We start from the raw sequence: 7,411 nt of genomic DNA, 5'->3' as shown, positions 1-7,411 counted from the left end.
GCATGATTCATAGAATGTATAGATCCCAACACATACTGCTTTCATTAAGACTGAAACACTTAAGAATATATGAAAACAAATTGTAACAACCCCTTGGCACAGCAGAAGAGGATATCATGTCAGTTGGATTGCCACCATCCAAAAAGCATGGAGCCTTTTAGAAGAGTCTTATGTGAGCGGCAAACTGGCATCCATCAGGCATGGCTTTTCAGTTTGCATTCCAAACTTCCAGAGTCTGTATACCCCCTCTAATGTTGTCTATACTCTTAAGACTTCCCCTCAAGATTGTCAGTTAATTAGCAGCATTCTATGGAGACATGTTCTTTGACTCAAATCGAGGGTCCCTTCTCCGGTCACCATGGCTTATGTCATAAAAGAGAGTCAATGTGCAAATGTATTGCTTACTGAAGCTTCTACATCTTCGTCACTGAGTACCTAAAATAAGTCCCCAAATCTTAATGATTCATCAAATTTGACAGGGAAGAAATGTCTAATTAACATTTATGCTTAATATTTAAAACGTAGCCACACCAGTTTCCATATTCATATATTATCAAACATTTGTTGAATGCCCATTGTATCTAAATGAAGCCCTCCAGGATTTGGCATCAGAAGACACACTCCCTACATTGAAAACTTTCTGATGGATGACAATGTATCATCAGTGTGTTACAGAATCCAGAACTCTGTTCTCTGTGCACACTCCATGGTGATGAATAATCCAGTAATTCAATAAAATATCAGAAAGCAGATATTTCTTGTGATGCCTTTAGAAAGCCAAAATTAAAGCTTCAGATAGGTTTTCCATTTTAATCACAGTTATGGTTCTTTAGTCTGGTCTAGAAAATGGTTATTTTAAATGTACATGTTTTATTTTCAAAGCCTTTAACCATTAAATTATCTAAAATATTATAATATCAACCTCAAGATTAATAACAAATGTCAAAAATATTTTTGAAGAATTTTATCTCAGCAGGAAAACATAGGGCATAACTGCATAAAATACATGTATAACTAAACAGAAAGTTTACTTACCACGTAACATGATTTCAACACTATCTTGAATATTTATGCACAACAGTGTCACTTTCAAAATCTATAGACATTTTAAATGTCTATGTTACAAAGCTTTTAAAATAAAATATTAAATGATTAAAATAGATTTCTCCTGTTTCATGCTACAACTGTGATTATATGCAAATTTCTCTCCAATTAGAGAAAATGAGTGGAACACTGTAGAGATTGCTTCATGCTAGTTTGTCAAAGGAGTCTGGATTTTTATCCAATGCAGACAATTTGATTATGTATGCAGACAAATCTATGTTTGAATAATGCATGGAAATTATAAGAGGCTCATTTTGATATCTCAAAATGAATAGCAATTGTGCTCAGGAAACAAAGAAGCTGTTTACTTATTTAAGTGGCTCTTTCCTTGGAGCCCTGGGCTGCTGAGTTTTATCTATCCAGTGAATCTCCTGATTGATATCTGCTAAGACCTTTCAACTAATCACCCTTTCACACTAGGACAATGTGTGTTTCCAAGGGAGATACAAATCCAAATTCCTGTTCACTTCGGATAGGACACCAATGACAGTCTAAAGAAATTATCCTAAGTCTAACTTGATGAACCAATCCATGTCCTGGGCTAATTACAGAGGTGCAGGGGCTCAACTGCAGCTGTAACATCCTGAGACCCACTCTGCCATGTGTGATGCTTCACCTATACTGCATTCTTGGAGCTCCCTCCGCAGGGTGCAGGCAGCTCCCACAGAAGACTCTGTTCTGTTCTACAGTTATCACTGCTAATCAACCTGTAGAAGGGACCCAGTGAATCCTGTAACATTCTGAGCCTTTTAAGGTTCGTTATATTTCCGAACCTAGCAACCTTCATTGGCTTCCTGACTCTTACCTGTCTCTTTCCTTCAAGAGAGAGCAGGGTAACTTAAAAAACAATAGTGGACATATAACATTTTAAATGTTCTGTTACATAAATCTTATTTATATTAAATAGGTTTCTTTCATACAATGTATCCTGATTATGGTTCCCTCCTCCCTACCTCCTCCCAGACCCTCCCCAAGTCTCCAACCACCAAAAACCACAGAGTTTCTTGCTCTTTCTCATTAGAAAACAAACACAAATCTTAAAACTATAACAAACAAAATAATCAAAATCAAAAAGTAAGGTGCAGTATGTAAAAATTATCAGAGAAAATAACCAAAAATTGCAGCCGTAATAGATAGAGTATGATAAAAATTATAATAGCTCATTATTTCAGAATAGGCATATAAAGTGTGGTGGTGCATGCCTTTGATCATAGCACTCAAGAGGCAGAAACAGGTGGATCTCTACGAGTTTAAGACTAACCTTGCCGGGCGGTGGTGGCGCACGCCTTTAATCCTAGCACTCGGGAGGCAGAGGCAGGCGGATCTCTGTGAGTTCGAGACCAGCCTGGTCTACAAGAGCTAGTTCCAGGACAGGCTCCAAAGCTACAGAGAAACCCTGTCTCGAAAAAAACCAAAAAAAAAAAAAAAAAAAAAAAAAGACTAACCTATTCTACATGGCAAGTTCTAGGTCAGCCAGAGCTCAAAGTGAGACTTTGTGTCTAAATAAAAATAGGCATATTGTCTTAGTTAGGGTTGTCAATACTGTGATGCCACTTGGGGAGGAAATTTGACTATTTGGCTTATGCTTCCACAACACAGTTCTTATGGTTTTAAGATTTGTGTTTGTTTTCTAATGAGAAAGAACAAGAAACTGTGGTTTTGGGTGGTTGGAGGCTTGGAGAGGGTCTGGGAGGAGTTAGGGAGGGGGCAGGGAACCCTGACTGCTCCTTGGACTGGGGAGGGGGTGGGGGAGGAGAGAAGGGGAAGGGAAATAGGAGGAGGGGTGAAAGTGAAAATTTGTAAAATCAAATAATTTAATAAAAATATAGCATAAAAATTTAAAGCACCAATATAAAGACTTCTCATATTCAAGAAGATACTATTCATGCTATCGGAAGAGAAAGGTAAACACCCACCTTGCTATAAATCCTGTAATCTACAACAGGATTATGATCCTATCACATGATATGCTGGTTCAATAAGGGCACAAACTTTGTGGGAGTAACATACCACATATGATTGGATTTAAAGCCTACTCCATAAGTTGGATGATACTGCCCCGACAACCAAGAACTGCATATTAGACAGGCCAGTGGACTAGGGAGAAACGAAGTGCTATTATTCTGCTAAAGGAACAGCAATAAAATGATTCCTAACTGCATTCTGCTATCTCATTAATTAGCACCTCACTCAGACATCATTAGAGAACCTTGCTCCTTCAGTAGATGGCAACTATCAGAGAGATCCACACTGGATTGTATGTAGAGTGAAGGACTGAAACAGTGAGTCCTCAATGGAATGTCATCATCTAGTCTTCCCACCAGGGCTCAGGAAACCATGTAGAAGAGGCAGAGACATTGCAAGAGCCAGAGGGAATGGATGACACCAAGGAAACCGTGTCTTCCAAACAAAGCGGGACTGATGCACATATGAATCAAAGATCCTGTGGCATCATCACAGAGCCTGAAGATGTTCAAGCCAATGGGGCCCCAGTGTTGAAAGTGGGAAGTTGATACAAGCTCCCATCCCCAACTAAGAAGCCATGTCCAGTAGAGATATGCTTGTAATGGATAAAAAAAAATTCTATAATGGAGTATCACTGTGGTTTAATCATACTTAAGGTTAATCATCATGCCTAAGAGTATGGCCAACACAAAATGAACTAAATTGTATTTTTGTAGATGTTTTGTCTCATATCTTTGTTTGAACATTTTTGTCTTATTGTTCTTTTACTTATATTATGGTTCCTGGATTTGTGTTTAACAGTTTGTGTGTGTGTTTTTCTTATACTTTCTCTGTGTTTTTTATTTGTTTGCCTTTTTGATGCTTACCTGTTTGTTTTCTAAAGACAGGGAGAAAGTGTGGAGTTGGTGGGTGGAGGAGGGGAGGATTTGGGAGAAGTTGGGGGTGAATATATTTTATGAGAGAAAATATTTTCAATAAAAACACTATGATCTACCTAAAAAAAAGAAAATGCTCTAAAATAGTAAAATGTTTAAATGAAAGTTTTTGTTACAAAAAAAGTGCACACTTTAAAAACATGACTGAGACAACTCATAAAGCGAGTTATTTGCACTTTCAGGACCTCTAGTGACCACTGCTGACACTCTACAGAACAGGGGACTGCAGGCTGTTACTGCTCAGGAGCCCTTCCCTGGGCTCCAGTGAAGCTTTTATCCCAAGCTAGTTCAGAGCTCAAAGCCGGAACAGAGAAGCAATGAACGGGAGGAGCAATTCTCACCACTCTCACCAGATGTGCTAGGGGGCAGAAAGTCTCAGAACTCAAAGGGGCTGTTTGCATAATTCCCTTGACAGTGCTAAACTAGACTGCACTACCCCTCCCCCACCCCCACTCCGGGTGTGGGAAACATCATGACTTCTTGCCCTAGGCATTCCTCTGCAGGTGGAGGTCTTCCTCCCAGGGGAGTAACGAGAACCAATTAGGCCAGCTCCCCCAGGAGGAAGCTGTGATTTTATAGATCTCCTTATACAGTTGTCCCAATTGTTGTGGGACCAGGTCCCTAACATTGAAACGCACACAACAGAAACTGTTCACAGCCAATGCTATGCTTCAGCAGCAAATAATCAATGGCAGCTATGACTATAGTTTGGTTTAGGCTTAACAATTGCAGATTGCCATCAAAAGTAGAGGGCAATCTTCAGTCACTGTGTGTGTTAGCTAAAGAAGGCAAAAGTGGAAGAACTCTGCCTATGGAGCAGGGGTTCTCAACCTATGGGTCATGACCGGGACAGGGGGTCAAGCAGCCCTTTCACAGGGGTCACCTAAGACCATCAGAAAAAAACCACAGATATTTACATTACAATTCATAACCGTAGCAAAATTACAATTATAAAGTAACAATGAAAACAATTTAATTTTTCCAGCATGAGGTACTTTATAAAAGAATCAAAGCCTTAGGAAGGTTGAGAACTAGGGCTCTAGAGCAATTCGTGAAGGTTGCACAATTATACAAAAAGGACCATCTAAATGGGGAAGCTTTACCAAAGGCAGAGGCATTTCTTTCCACAGTACAGCTATGAGGTGCAAAGTCAGAATTAACTCAGTAAAAACATAAGCATGAGCTTGCATCGAAAAAACAATTGGTAAGACTGGGTTAAATATCAAAATTGGATCACCTTCTGAAGTGGCATTGTCACCCATGACACTAACATGGTTGTTGTAGCTTATTGACACTCAAGCCAGATTTTTGAGAAAGATGATGAATAGATTGTCTTTTCTGAGCACGAAATGAGGTTTTTGACTGACAAGTTTTGTTAACTGGAAGCAAGAGCTGGTCCAAAATAAGAAGTTTACTTTTGAAGTTGCATAAGCGTGTAAGTATCCAGATTTTCCTTCTTAAATTGTTCAGAAATATAATTTCTTGCATTAGATACAAAGGCAGGGTCTTTAAAGTTATGAAATATCACATTATTTTTTTAGTTTGATCAGAGATAAACTTCCAACTGCCTCACAGACAATTTGACTAAATATCACTCACCCATCCTTCTAACCATCGAGTAAGGTCAACAATAGTTCCACTATATATGAAAGTAGAATTTAACAACAGTGGAGAACCAATGATAGAAGAACCCATGATAGAGACAGATGATTGACAAATTCCTTCTTTTTTGCAAACATGAATACCAGTTAATATCATGAGAAACACAGTTGTGGAGGTGACAGCTCATCCTGTTCCCTGGATTAGGTTTTCAGGCTCTCATGTGAAATCCCAGCCCACTATTCTCAAGTGGGTGGTGATGCTTGCTACATGAGAGCATTCATTCTTCTTTAGGGATAATGATCAACTCCTTTTGCATGACACTTCAAGGGGATCTTCATAATGGCAATTAATTCATGACAATGTTTTTACTTCTTTATGCTGGCACCCAAACACCCTTTACTTCTGTTATAATAAAAGCATCACCCTAACCTGTTGTTGGACCTTTCTGTCAGGACTACTAGCCAGCTCCCAAATGACCTCACAGAGGTTTATTATTAATTATAAATGCTCATCTGATAGTTTGGGCTTATTACTAACTAACACTTACATCTTAAACTGACCCACATTTCTTATCTATGCTGTACCACAGAGCAGTACCTTCTTCGACAACCTATGTTCATCACCTGCTTAAGCTATGTCCCTTGGTGACTCTGCCCTCTTCTGCCCCAAACTCTCCTTTTGTCCACAAGTCCTGTCTAGTCTTTCCTGCCTAGCCATTGGCCAATCACCCCTTTATTAAACAATGAGAGTAATACATATTCACACTGTACAAAAAGATTACTCCACAGCACTGACTCACACTTTAACAAGGCCAGGTTTCCACACATTCTCAATCTCATTTTTTCACCAAATTGACTAGGTAGTAGCTAGAAATATTGATTCAACTGAATAGTAGTATGCTACTAAACACCCTGGATCATCCAAAATTTCTAAATTAATAGAATATAAAGTAAGAGAAAATAAATCCTGGGGGAAGGAAAAATTTTCCCCTTTTCATTTAAAAAAAATTTCATGGTGCATTGTTTGTGTTCAAATGTTGTGTGGCCTTGTCTGTGAGTTGTAAGGGTTACCTTTTATATACTTAATGTGTCAATCAGCTAAGAAGCTAGCTCTATCACATGCATTATCAGTCTTTTTCCCCCCAAAACTGGGTTTCTCTGTGCAGCACTGATTGCTCTGGAACTCACTCTGTAGATAGACCAGGCTATCTTCTAACTCTGAGATCTGTCTGCCTCTTCCTCATGAATGCTTGGATTAAAGGTGTGCACTACCACTACCCAGCATAGCATCAGTCTTAGTAGTACTAGGTATACTAAATTAGCTAAAGTGTTTAGTAAATGTATAACAAGATGAATGGTAGCAGTCTCATTACAATAAATTGGCGCCAATGTGGTTAACTAAATCCATGCAAAACCTGAGAGGGCTTGGAAAGCAATTCTAGACACTAAAAAAACAAAGTTTAACCACATTTTTTCCCCCGAATGGCCTTTAATGCTGGTGGCATGCTGCAGCTCCTTTAAGAGAGGTTTCCTCGACTCAGTGGTAGCAGGAAAAAAAAAGCCACAGGGCTTTAAAATGCTGGCTTTATGGACTGTGCTATCAGTGCAACCTATGGCTATTTCCGGAGGCCAAGCATTTAAATGGGGTTTGTAAGCAGTGTGTTACAAACTGGTTCATGGCTCAACATAGATCCACTGATACTTGGATCTGGGGCAATGTGCACGGCTTACAGAGGCAGTGAATGGACTTCCACCGTGTTGGACTGTGCAGCGCAAGCAGGCAGGGCCATATATACCCTAGCAATG

Source organism: Arvicola amphibius, chromosome 2 (genome assembly GCF_903992535.2).
Source record: "Arvicola amphibius chromosome 2, mArvAmp1.2, whole genome shotgun sequence".
Taxonomy (NCBI): Eukaryota; Metazoa; Chordata; class Mammalia; order Rodentia; family Cricetidae; genus Arvicola; species Arvicola amphibius.
This window is presented reverse-complemented; position numbering follows the sequence as displayed.